At 40.0% G+C, this 13,782-nt stretch overlaps 1 long non-coding RNA gene across 1 annotated transcript; it reads right to left on the bottom strand.

Annotated features, from left to right (window-relative positions):
• Positions 1 to 8,058: 8,058 nt before the first annotated feature.
• LOC118496883 lies at positions 8,059 to 11,383 on the bottom strand. Its single transcript, XR_004899445.1, has 3 exons — positions 11,302 to 11,383; positions 9,989 to 9,993; positions 8,059 to 8,068 (listed from the first exon to the last, which is right to left on the bottom strand). It is a non-coding gene; the product is annotated as an uncharacterized LOC118496883 (long non-coding RNA).
• Between the last annotated feature and the right edge of the window lie 2,399 nt (positions 11,384 to 13,782).

Raw genomic sequence — 13,782 nt, 5'->3', positions numbered from 1 at the left:
GAAGACGAGATGATCCTCATTCCCGATCTGGAACATCAGCCCCTTACAAATATTAGTTAAACTGTGATGCATAATAATCTGTCAGGGTTTTTTTGTTGTTGTTCCCAGAGGATAATAAGAAAACATTCCTTTTAGAAATACTGTCTTTATTCCTTTTAAAAGTCACACTCTCATTTATTTTTGGCAGTTTAATTGTACATATTTAACACCGTAGCTTTGTATTCACTCAATCTCCATCTCTCTAGCCAATCATGTGTTCGGATGACCAAGGGGCTCACGGCTCTGCTCACTGGCATCCCCTTCAAATGACATAACTGGCGGCGTCTCCTCCAACTTCGCTGGGGTCCGTGAGAGCCCGGGGAGTCCTCGAACACTCAGGACACCTGCACACAGGGTCATCCCAAACACGGCTGATGTTGGTGTAGCAGCTCTTACCCTCACTGGGATATGCTCTCTATGGGGGTGCCTTTGTTCTATTCTTTTCCAGGAAATGTAGTCAATCATTTAATTCGCCCACATTCATTTTAAACCTTTGCTGTATTATCTGTTACAATTATAAGTCACTGTGAGGCAAGTCATCAGAAGGAGAATATTTTATAGTCTCTGTTTTCAAAGAGCTAGTGTTCTAGTTGGGGACTGGATTGTTCCCATAAATAGAGAACATGTGTGAAATTAAAAGGAATAAATGTAAAGTACAAACTCAAGGTTGGGGAGGGCAGGAGAGCACATGTTGGCAATGTGAGGTCTAATCCACTAATTAGACTCAGATGGGAGGCTGGGTTATATATTTAAAGCTTCAAGGGTCCTACTCTAAGGAAGATCACTTACTTTCCTTACATTGTCCCCGCTTCTGAACAATGTTTGTGGCACTTTCTGTCTCTTGGTTCTGACCTCTGGTGTGTATGACCTTGTAGAGAAACCCAGCTCTGTTCTACACGTGTTCTCTTCTAGCTCTGGGGACTAGACTAGGTCTCCTTGGCTCCTGACCTTATCTGTGGGCTGAATTAACTTCACCTCAGTACTACTGTATCTCGACATCTTCAGTGCCAGCTTAGAAACTTGACCTTGTCTATAAATTCCTTATTCTGCTTGGGAGTTGGGTTGGGTTCTCCTGACTCTGAAATTTCTACCTTCTGTTGTTTAATCTTGTTGTCGATGTTCAGAAGAAAGAATCTGAGTCTTGCTATTTGTTCATGCATAAAAAGTATAAGCTGTTTATCCTGTTGTTGGGGCAACGTGAAAGAATGAATGAGCACCACAGGGGGGAGTTAGAAAACCATTATTCTTGTTTGCAGAGAGAAAGTAATTCATTGCAATCAGAGAATTGAAAGGCATCTTAGATATCTGATCTGGTAGTTCTTAACCCTCGCTGCGAACTAGGATCACCTCGGGATTGTTTATGGAGTGTCAGTGGCTGAGCCCCACCCCAGACCAATTAAATCAGAAACTCTGAGGGTGGGGTCCATGCATCAATATTTTTAAAAATGCAAACAGTGATGAGAATAATTGATTTAGTCCCATTCTGTCATTTAAAAAATCAGGGAAGATATGGCCTACAGAATCTAAGTGATATACCAGAAGTCACATACTTTTTTTTTTTTTTTCCAGAAGTGACCAGAACAGGGGAACTCAGGTGGCCTGTTCTCTGGTTACATGCACTTTACTGCACTAAGCTGCTCTTCTACAATTTCTTTAAAAGGAAGAATTATAAACTTCTCTTAGATGCATGTAAGCCTTTTTGATGCTTCATTTTCTTGAGACTCTGTTATAGTGCCTTCAGTCAAGGTAAAGAAGGTATTTTTTCTAGGGCTAACTTGAACCTAGTAGTCCTCATTGCCCTGGCCTTGGTGACCCGTGCCTTCACTCTTCTCCTGCTGCTTTGGGGTGGCCACCCTTTGCACAAAACCCAGCAATTTAATTAATTAATTAATTTAAAAATTAATTATTTTTTTAATGGTTGTTCAAGTACCGTTGTCTCCATTTTCCCCTGACTATGCCACTGCCTGCCCCACCCACCTCCCATCCTAGAACCTACCCCTTTTGACTTTGTCTGTGTCCTTTATACACGTTCTTTGACGGCCCTTCCTCCATTCTCCCCCATTATCCCTCTTCCCCCTCCCTTCTGGTTACTGTCAGTTTGTTCTTTATTTCCATGTCTCTGGTTCTATTTTGCTTGCTTGTTTGTTTTGTTGATTACGTTCCGCTTATGGTTGAGATCATATGGTATTTGTCTTTCACTGCCTGGCTTATTTCACTTAGCATAATGCTCTCCAGTTCCATCCATGCAGTTGAGAAGGGTAGGAACTCCTTCTTGCTGGTGGGCAGTATTCCACTGTGTAAAGGTACCACAGTTTTTTGATCCACTCATTTTCTGATGGGCACTTAGGTTGCTTCCAGCACTTGGCTATTATGAATTGTGCTGCTATAAACATTGGGGTGCATAGGTTCTTTTGAACTGGTGTTTCAGGATTCTTAGTAAAACCTTAAAATGAAAGCTTCTGAAAAAATTTTAAGTAATTTAAAATCTCTTAATGTTGGACCTAAATACTCATTGTTAAATTTCACTAGTTGTGTTAATTATATGAAATGACATTTTAGTATGTGCTTAGAAGTAATGACATTTTAATAAATACATTAATTTACATTTCTAATAATGTGCATTGGCCTTCATTTCCCTCCTTATTGTTTTGGTTAAGAATATTTTATGAGATATTTAAAATATCTCTGAATAGACCATTAAATTTTTGATTTAGAGTTACCATTTTCCAATTCTTTCACAGATATGATAATAATCAGAATGATAAATGGGTCTGAAGTTTATCCATACTTATAAATAAACACATGTCCAGCTTATTCGGTAAAGAATGATAAGCTTTCCTCAGCCTGTAACAAAATTGGCTCTTAAAAATATGCATCGAATAAATGAATAAATGGTAGCTGACTTGTCTTATGTAAGATCCATGAGAGTAGACCTTTGTATCACCTATTATTATAACCACCTGGCATATAGTAGACCCCAGTAAGTATTTATTTCAAATTTCAAATATTTGTGTTTGAAAGATAGTTTTTAAGACATGATGCTGTAAGAACATTTAGCTCCAAAGTGTCAGTATTAATAAAACACCTTAGCCAGTTTTTGTTTAAATTGAATTATGTTAATTCTTTTAATCTTTATAAGACTTATTTTCCACCTTTTAGTGATGCACTTGATTATTTTCTGAATGCTCCCAGTGTCCATAAACGTGAAGTTCCTGAGCTCTCATAGTACTGAGGGAAGGCTTCAGGTCATTGTCGATCATTGGATCAGGGGGTTTGGTGGTGGCAGCGGGTGGAAACAGCACTAATTCCTTTCCTAGGAGGCAGATCTAGTTCCTGGATCAATCACACTTCTGGAATATTCTTTTCTCATTCTTCACCTATACCTGCTGAAACTTTATACACCTTATTTGCTTCCTATATTTCCCATTCCTTTGTCACTTTTTTTCAGATCTCAGCATGCGGTACTTTGAAACTTTATAGTATATTTCTCTTCCTAACAATATTACCGGAAATGGAAAACTTCTTTGGTGGGAGCATGGCAGATAATATCCGGTTTCACTGCAGCTAGCTCTCAGGAAGCTCTTCTAAAGACAACTGCCTTGGGACAGGTACAGCATCGCTTTCCAGGTAAATGGAACATAGATATCTAATATGAAAAACTGCGGCCAAACACTCTCTACTTGCCTTTGTTTCAAGACCACACCTGGTGGACTCTGATCTCCTAGCTCCAGCTTTCCTGGCTGCTGCTCCTCACTCTTCTGCGTTAGCTGCCTTGGCACGGTTTTCTGTTTTTCTCATCTGGGTTTATGTTTCTGGCAACTGTCTTTGGTATTCTTGAAGTATCCTTTTTTGTTTGTTTGTTTTCCCTTCAGATTTGCAATGACTTCTACCCCTTAATCTTGGCCTGCACAGTTGAAGTCCTTTCTGTGTACTAATCTGACTTCTCAGCCATTTGACCGAGAAGGGGCAGACTGCCATCAGAACCCGACAATCTAAGGCTCTGTTTTGATTAGCAGTTTTGTTCCCTCTGTAGGGTGAAAGGTGGAGTGACTTTTCAGCTGAAGATATAATTCTGTTTATTTAGGATTGTCGTTGCTTGAGTCAGAGCAACTTCATGTACGGCGGGACAAAAGGATGCTCAACAGCTGCTAGGACTCTCTTTCTCAAAGCTAATATGAAAAGCTTCCTTTCAGTAAATTGATGTTGCAAATAATTTCAAGTAAAGACACAAACAACCACTTCCTGGGTCATTGTCAAGGCTTAGAAACAGCTTGGTGCAGCCAAGAGATTCTTTTCAAAAGGCTCAGATTTTGCTCCAGTAAAACATGTAACAAATATTAGGACTGTTTGGGGATATATTTTCATCAAGTAACATTGTGTTGGGATTAATTATTTTAAGAGGACTAAGAAAGGCCCTTGTAACTCTGATTTGTCTGAAAAGCAAAAAGGCTATATGGCGAAATACAATATAGTCACGATACTTTCAAACATCCTGAAAAAAGGTTGTAAAAAAGCAGATTATAAAATAGTGCAATTTCAAGGTTGAAAGAAAGAAATATACTAAAAAATGACTCAAACAGTGAGGCTCTAGGCAACTTTTTGGTGGATTATAGCTTAGGTACTTTCTAAATCTTCTTCTATTATATTTTTATCATTCAGAAAAAAATGGCATTAAAGAAAATTAGATGGTCTTTTCAGCAAACACAGATCACCTATTTAGCACACTTTTTTTCTTTTGAAAATAGTTTCATGAATTCTGTAAAGTGACACAGCTGGAGCCCTGTGGGCAGAGGCCGGTGCCTGGGGTACAGCATGAAGGAGAAACGATCTGAGGGGAGCGGCTTGGGCTGCTTGGGCTGTCCTGGGGTGAGGAGAATCTGGGGTGAAGCAGGGGGCATACGGCAGCGCTCACAGAGCTAACAACATCCCTGCTTCGTTGAGAAGCTCTTCAGTGGGGCTTCCTCTTCTTTCTCTGAGGTAGGGGAGACCTTACCTTGCTAGTTCATTCTCATTTCAGCATGCATTTTCTTACATGCCTGACACTAGAGTCTGCTTCTGTATGTAATTCCAGTCCCCGGGAACCTTTCCTACCTTGTCATCCCTCCTCTGAGCTCAGTGGTAGCACAAAGGCCAGGCTGGAATAACATCTGGCAAATACATAGTAAGAGCCTGATAAGCCCATGTCGAGTAAGTGAATCGATTAAATGAATAAAAGGAAAAGGAAACACCATGGACTCCCTTATAACCTTAGACCTGTTTTGATCAGTTTCACTGGATAGTTTTGTCATCCTGTTACCTCTATCAACTAATTTAATCTTGGAAAGAATGAAAATTTGTGTTGACCCAGCCAAAGGCGGGTAGGGTCGAGGGTGGGAGCTGGGGATGGGTGGGGAGGGAGGGAGTGGTGGGAGAAAAATGGAGACAACTATACTTGAACAACAATGAAAAAAATATATTTTTAATTAAAAAAAAAAAAGAAAATTTGTGATGAAACCGGCTGTATAAAAGGGGCACTAAAATTGCCACCCAGTCATTAAAGTGTGTAAAAGTGACATAATTTATGCAACAGAATTTTAATGAGTTCCTAATAAACACTAGGGGGCAACTTAAGGGTGGGAGGACATTTAGTAAGCACCTGTTGTGGACGAGGTGCTTTATATCTCAGAAAATTTTCATGACAAGTCGATGATGTAACTGTGAATGCCCTTATTTCGCAGAGGAGAATATGGCAATTCAGAGCATTTTGTTGCCTAAAACACCGCTGTACTAAGATGTAGGAAGCTGAGAGGAGCATCATTTTCACCCTAACAAGAAAAAGATGGACAATCCACGAAGTCATGACGCTTTGAACCCATCTGAGAACCAACATCACAGGGCAACCTTTTGGCCTGAAATTCGAGTGAAGACAGGTGTCTGCAAGGAAAGGTGGGGCCTGAGCACTGGCCCCCTTGTGGCAGACCCTATAGGAAGAGGAGGGTCACACCACTACAGCAGTTAGGAATTCAAGTTGCTAAAGGCCGAGTGTGGGCTAGCGTGAGAACCCAGAAACATGGGAGCCACAGGCAGAAGGGGACTTGTTAGCTGCTAACAGGATCTTCTCGATGGATTGACACTGAGTGCTCATGGGAAAGAGGATGGCGCAGGACATTGGAGAAACGGTCTTGGTGATGCAGGCGGGGAGGAGGGCGAGAACGCCATCTCAGGAAAGGCATCGTTAAGCAGTCTGCTATTCATTGGCAAAGAGGATTCAGTAGAGTATCATTGAAAACAGCATTTGTAAAATGTATGCTTATTTTATATTTATACAAGCCCAGAATTCCCAATAAGCTGGTTAAATACACTAGTGGATATTTTCAGCTATTAGTATAACCTAGGTCAATCACAAAAGCTATGTATATTAAAATTCCTATCAGCTGTAATTTTCATTTTAGATGTTGGTTTGACCCGTAATTAAATTTATAAAGTACACTGATTCTACGCCTTTACTAGTTCTCACAATTGGCCCCTTATCTCACTCACCTTCCAGCCTGGACTCCCTCTCTGGCCTTTTGCCCTTTCCGTTCATTCTCCCTGCCTCAGCTAGAGGAAGCTTTAAAAAAATACAAATCCCATTTTTAACTATATTTTTATTGTTTACATTATTACAGTTGTCCCCATTTTCCCTCTTGCCCACCTTAACCCAGCTGTAGCCTCCTCTGCCACCTTCCCTCAAGCCATCACCAAACTGTGGTCTGAGTCTATGGGTTATGCATGTACGTTCCTTGGCTGATTTTGTTGTTCTATTAAGTGAATCCTGTAATTTCAAACAAGCTTCAGAATGGCATGTAGTTTCCTACATCAGATCTGCCCACTCCCCTTTCCAGCCTGCGGCTAATGCATTCCCCACGATTCCACCTGTGTCTTCACAGCTGGCTGGCTTTTGCTGGAACTCTTATTCTTCTTTCTCCACCTGGCTCACTTCTTACCCATGCTTTAAAACTTGAGCAGGCATAAAATTCAAAGAACAACTTAGAGTTTCCAGATAGACAAAGAGATAAACACTAATGTATTTGCCTGTCAGAATGTATTTAAACAGTATACAGAGTCCAACTCTCCAAGCCAGCTCACTTCTAATTAAGAAGATCTTCCTGCTCCATCCCTCTCCTCACTTTAGCTAAGCTGGCTTCTCAATTCATTCTGGTCATTTCTTTTTTTCCAGCTTGGTGACTTACCTATGGCGTCTCAAAGAAATGACATCTGCCTTAGTGAAAGTTTCAAAGTAAATTAGAAGGACAGAAATCATGGAGGATGAAGTTGGTTGTCCGGGAACCTCACTTCTCCACAACTCTGTGAATCTGTTAAAAGAGGAAATGGGACTAGATAATGTTTCTGTTAAGAAAACAGGTGAGTAATTCCCTACGTCAAGAACCTAGGCTGGAGGCATGGTTTTTAAGTAGGAGATGACAGGTTGAAAGCAAGGAGTTTGCTTTCTTTTTTTCCTGTAGGAGATCATCGACACTCTCATTCAAGCCATGTGTTGGAGTTAAGCAAGTCTAGGATTTAAAGTGGTTGGGCAGTTACCAGTAGAGTTTTCCAATAATTAACACAAAGGGGTTGGGACTTTTGCTAAAACAAATGACCTATGTCATTTTGATATTTTCATATGTTGATCTGAATGGATTAGTATGTTGATGGAAGAAATTTTACACTGGATATCAGTCATTGTCTTGCTAAAAGGCACATAAAAAGTAGTTATATGTATTTTCAAATGCTGATGTGGTTATATTATTGTTGGACAGAATATATATGGTCTAAATATCTTATCCTAACAGGTGTAGGCTAGAATATGAAATCGTAATTATTGAACTGAATCCACCCGGGGGTAGATGTATCATAGTTAACTTAGCACTAGTTAAGTCCAGTATTTCCTGAAATCTGTAACTACAAAAGGCATCAAACAAAGTGCAGAATATTTTTAGAGCTGGGATTGTGAAATTAGTTGCCATGGAGCACAAGGAAAATACGAGACAAACCTACAGATGTTGAGCAACTTGAAATCCAGTGAGCAGCAGAAATATTTTTAACTCTTCCATTTAACTTATGGTTTGAGGTCTCCGCCTGTGATGAAATATCTATTGGTAAATCGATATGTTTTGCAACCATGTTTATTTCACCTGTATTAAGACTCAATAGGCACAATTTCATAAAGCCATTTCTAATCTACATGCCTCTCATTGTGCGACCAAATGGTAATCATTTCAATACAGAACTCAACTGCGTTTCGATTTCCACCACTTGAGAAACCAGTTTCTGCAGACCCAGATTCAATGTCACGTTTCCACAATATTAACTATGCAAGCCTAGCCAGGCAGAAGATAGAATACGTGATTTCAGAGAACAGTTTCTGGATGATTCTTCGGGACTTAGCTAAGTTCTTAGACCAGAGTCTAAACTTAAACATAGTCTTTGCAGCTTACGGAGGAAACTTATTAAGAAACAATGGGGCTAGTACCAGTTTATTACAAATAGTGCCACATGCAATATATACTCTAAAAGACCACTGCTTTCCCTGGAGGATTTTCTTCTGCAGAAGTAGCAGAGTGGATTTGTACTTGCAGTTACCACATAAACCACTCAGGAAAGGTCAGGAGTTGAGGTAGAAGTAGTCTTGTTCTCCAAGGGCTGAAATAAGATGACGTGAAATAAAAAACAACAGTTCACTCAATGTCTTAGCAATGGACACTCCATATCTTTCTTTCTCTGGCCCTTTTTCTGTAGCCTGCTCTTGAGAAACAGACTTCCAACTGGGCAGGAAGATTCTGCAAAACAGGCAGGCTCAGAGATTCTGAGGTTTTGTGTTTTCCTTTAGATGATATACTTTAAGTTTGTTTTTCAGAGATTCCACCCCTGGGCAAATTGAATAACGTCTGAAGGCTGGGAATAAAACCAAATTTAAGAATTAGTGATGGTGTTTACTGAGCATGTTGGGACTCTGTATCAGCTAATTCCGCCTACAGTTCACAATCAAGCTGTACAAATGTTTGGTCCCCAGGCTTTTAGTCTTGTGCCAAGCTCATAGTACATGGCTCCGAAATGTTTGCCGAAAGTGTTGGATTAGACCTTGGCTTGTTCTGTCCGTGTCTCACAGTTTGGAACCCGGAGACATCAGGCCTTGGCTTGTGTTGCACCGAAACCGTTTTCGCCAAAATGCCCCTTAGAACAGTGCGATTGGCCGATTCCACCTGGCCTGTGACTCACGTGGAGATAACCCCTCCTCATCACGAACCCTGGACTTGGCTTTCATCTGTGTCTTGCCCTCTACTTCCTGTCTTCTAGTTCACCTTTCGATTCCTTCTCTTCTTCCTAAACTCTCTCACCCATGCCCTATACAAACTTACCTTTTCAGTCTCTTCCAACACTTATTCCACCGTCCTTTTTCCTTAATGCTGTTTTCTTCCACTCCCTGAGGAAGAAAACTTGCCCCTTTGTCTTCTTTAGTGGCTCTTACTTGCCTTCTTTAGTGACTCATTACTGGGTATTATTTGTAGCACGTTTTGGCAAAATTGGTGGTGGCAATGAGGTGTGACAGGAAGGCGAATATTCTTGTTGCCGATCATTGCTGGCAAATAGTTCCGTATCTTTTCTCACTGAAACACACATTATTTGAGGCTCTTGCCATTTGGCTAGCCTCCCTTTCACACTCCCCAGGACCATCATTTTTCAGTTCCTGACCATTTTTATTTGACATCTGTTCAGTCCTTTTCTCTGCTCAGTTTCTGCCACCTCATAATTCTTTGTTTTAATGCCAGTGGCCATCACGGTATGTAGTCAGTGGTCACTCAGCCTCCAATAACCCACAGGTCCTGCCTTTGAGAGAACCCCTCCCCAATAAAAGTTTACCCACCAATTTTATATGCCAACCACAAACACCTCCTTTTCTGGATATCTCATTTTCTGATTTCCATTATACCTGTTCTTGGAACTTGGAACCACTAACAACAGCCTTGTTTTCCCCAGTAATGCAGCATCCTTCAGGCATTATTACTTCCTGCCTTCCTCTTCTAGAACAGCGCCCTTGCTTTAAGCATAACCAGATCCCTCCTTTTCTTCCATTGTCCTTCCGGAAAGCCACAGGTTAGGTCACACAATCTGTCTTCTGCACTCCTCCCCTGTAGTGAGTGTTCTCGGGGAAAAGCCCATGACCATGCATATTGAGATTACCAAGTTCACAAGTCTTAGTCCCATCCAGATCCACCCAGTGCATGTTGAGGTGTCTTTGGGATATACAAGAGAAGACATTGAATGGAGGCCAGATGTATAGAATCCAGAGAAAGGTCTGGGTGGTGGGTAGTGGTTTTGGAATTACATTCTCCACTAGATTTTTCTCCTCCACTGCTTTCTTCTCATAAGCGAACAGTGACACCTATATGAGGTCTCCTGGCCATTATGTATTCCCTGCCTCCTGTTGTAAGGAACTATAAATGGCCAATAAACATCTCATCCTAATACATTGAGCCTCATTAATTAACATGGAAATCCGGTTGAAGCCACACTGAGATAGTTTATATTCACTAGATTGGAAAACATTTGTTACTATTTACTTGTTCTTTTAAATATTTATTTATTTAATTTTAGAGACAGAGGAAGGGAGGGAGAGAAACATCAGTGTGCGAGAGGCATATTGATCTGTTGCCTCTTGCACACTTCCAGCTAGGGACCTGGCCTGCAACCCGCGTGTGTGCCCTGACTGGGAATCAAACCAGGGACCTTCCGGTTCACAGGCTGGCATTCAAGTCACTGAGCCACACCAGCCAGGGTGAAACATTTTTTAAAAGTCTGAAAATTTCAAGCATTAACAGTGATCAAGAAAAATGGTCACTCTCATACATGACTTGTAGGGATGCAGACCAGTATCACTTAGGAAAATATTTTAGCATTTTCCAATAAATTTGAAATATGCGTGCCCTGTAATATGGCAAGTTCTCTCTCTCTTCCAATAGAGACAGATATACGTGCCTATATCTCCCTATCTCTCTCTCTCTCTATCTCTGTCTCTGTCTCTGTCTCTGTCTCTGACTCTATCTATCCATATATAATTGACCATTGAACAACACAGGTTTGAACTACATGAGTAATTTATATGTAGATTTTTAAAAATAAATACTACCAACCTATTTTCTCTCCCTTATGATTTTCTTAATAACATTTTCTTTTCTCAAGCTTATTTTAGTGTAAAGTTCAATATATAGTACATATAAAATACAAAAAAATGTATTAATTGACTATGTTATCAGTAAGGCTTCCAGTCAATGGTAGGCTATTTGTGGTTAAGTTTTGGGGGGACTAAAAAGTTATACCTGGATTTTCGAGTGCATAGGAGTTTGACACCCCTAACACTCCCCATTGTTGGAGGGCCAACTGTATATCTCCTAGAGAAGTGCCAGGAAACATGGATGAGATGCTCATGGTAGCAGAGTTTGGAGCAGAAATTTCAAAATAGAAATAAAATAAAGAACTAAATGCAAGCCCAGAAGCATACAGTTTAATACCTGTACAACTTATGTTTCTAAAGCTACAAGGATGTGGAGTCTAGCTCTACAGAAAAACAAGGGAGCGATAACCACATAATTAAAGTTCTGGATATTTCTGGGGATAGAGGGTATTACAGGGAAGTGTAAAATGGGCTTCAATTGTATTACCGACTGCTGTGTGTCATCCTGGGCCATAGATACACAGGTAGGCATCTGTATTACCAGTTTTTATGTTTCTTATTATTAAATATATTTTTTGATGAATGTCTGGAAATATCTTACAGTGTTGACAAATGTAGCCATTCTTCTACTTCCCCCAACTCATGCCACTGTGTCAAAATGGGCTGCCTGAGTCAGTCTCGAGAGGGCGGTTTTAGGAGGTAATTGTAACAATGCCCACAAAGGCTCTAGGCTTTATTTCAATGTAGATTTATTCTCCATTTTTCTGCTGATCCAGACAAAGCAACAGATGTACTGAAGTATAGCCATCTACGAGGACACAGGATTGGAAGGTTCTATTAAGTTGGCTGAAATGAGAACTTGGAAACCTTCATCGTAATGAAACATTTTTGTACAGTAAGTAGATAGAATTCTCAGACTAGAAAAGTGACGCCCAACACTTGGGTGTACTAATTAACTCATGTTCTCCAAGTCTGTTGGGTGTTGTGTATTCACAAACAAGAGATTCTTTAGTAATTATTATAAACTAGTTCTTTACAGACGTTTGTAACCCCAACTAGTAATTTACCCATTAGTCACCCAGTATTGATTAAGTTCTTCTAAACTGTGCTGTTGAATACTAACCACTCAGGAAATACTCTTTAAAAACTGGCCTGGTCCCTGCCCTCTTAGGAACTGCCAATATATATATACTTAAGAAGAATAGGTTGCACCCAGTGTCCCAGTAGAGCTCACTTGGGACAATAATATATGCGGAGAGAGGATTATAGGTGCAGGACTAAAATAAATAAATGCATAAGGTAGTTAAAGAGGGGACCTGTTTTCAGAAAAAGGCGTTGTCAGAAGCAAGGACATGCGTCACATGCCAATTGTCCACATTAGTTGGTGGAAATTAGGAAATGACTGTGGATCATAGGCAGTGGGTATCACTGGGTATCAACTAATTGTATAGCCAAATATAATAACCAAATATTGTAACAGATAACATATGCAGACCAATTTCCTAAAGCACCAATGAAGCATAAAAGTTTGGATGTTCATGTCATATTTGTCAAAAAATGTCAAAAGTTGACATTTCTGGGATTTAAAATTGGCACCGTGACTGGGACATATGGACCAACTTTTCGTTTCAGAGGTATTTACAACAGAACACAGAACCACAATCTCTTCCGTTCTTCTGAGGATTCTCAACGATCGCCTCTTCTTATGCACGTGAGCATCTGTGCATTTTCCTGGGGAACTTACCAGGAGTGGGACTGATAGGTCATAGCATAGGAATGTCTTTGAATTTACCAGATAATGTCAACTGTTTTCCAAATGGTCGTACCAGTTTACACTGCTGCCAGCAGTATATTTATTTGGGACTTCATTAATGATTCACTTAATAAAGTTTCACAATATTTTCCAGTAAAAGTATTACATGTCTCTTGGTAGGTTTATTGCTAGATACTTGAACATTTCCAGGAATATCTCTTTAAGTTTTAGTTTTCTGAATATTTGTTGTCGGTGTATAAATATTGTTAATTTTGTATCTGCTAATCTGGCTAAATTGTGATTCATTCCAATAGTTGGCTTGTGCGTTCTTTGGATTTCTGTGTTTATACTCATATGCAAATAGGAACGGTTTAGCATCTTCATATTATTAACTTCTTATTTTGCTGCTCTGGACAGCACAACCCTGAGGACCAGGCGTCATCATGGACATTCTCGTCCTGTCATCTTCCCTTTTTACATCTCAACCTTTTCCACTGAGACTTCTTTCCTTTTGCTCTTTTGCATTTCTTTTTGCAAGAGTCTGTTGATGGTGACTTCAGATAATCTCATTTAAACTTTTTATTGATATGTATTTTTGCCGAGTATAGAATTCTAGCTTGCCAGTAATTGCTTTTTCAGTACACTGAAGACCATTTCCACTGCCTTCTGATGTTTTCACTTTTGATTTAGAGAGATCATGTCTTTCTAATAAAGTGCAGTAAGCTATATTGAAAACAAGGTAGGAAGCCAGGTTCCTAACACTAACTTTTTAAGGTACCTTTCCTCATTATTTGCTACT

This window comes from Phyllostomus discolor, chromosome 9, assembly GCF_004126475.2.
Source record: "Phyllostomus discolor isolate MPI-MPIP mPhyDis1 chromosome 9, mPhyDis1.pri.v3, whole genome shotgun sequence".
Taxonomy (NCBI): Eukaryota; Metazoa; Chordata; class Mammalia; order Chiroptera; family Phyllostomidae; genus Phyllostomus; species Phyllostomus discolor.
The sequence above is the reverse complement of the archived record's forward strand: the minus strand, read 5'-3'. Positions and strand labels throughout refer to the sequence as shown.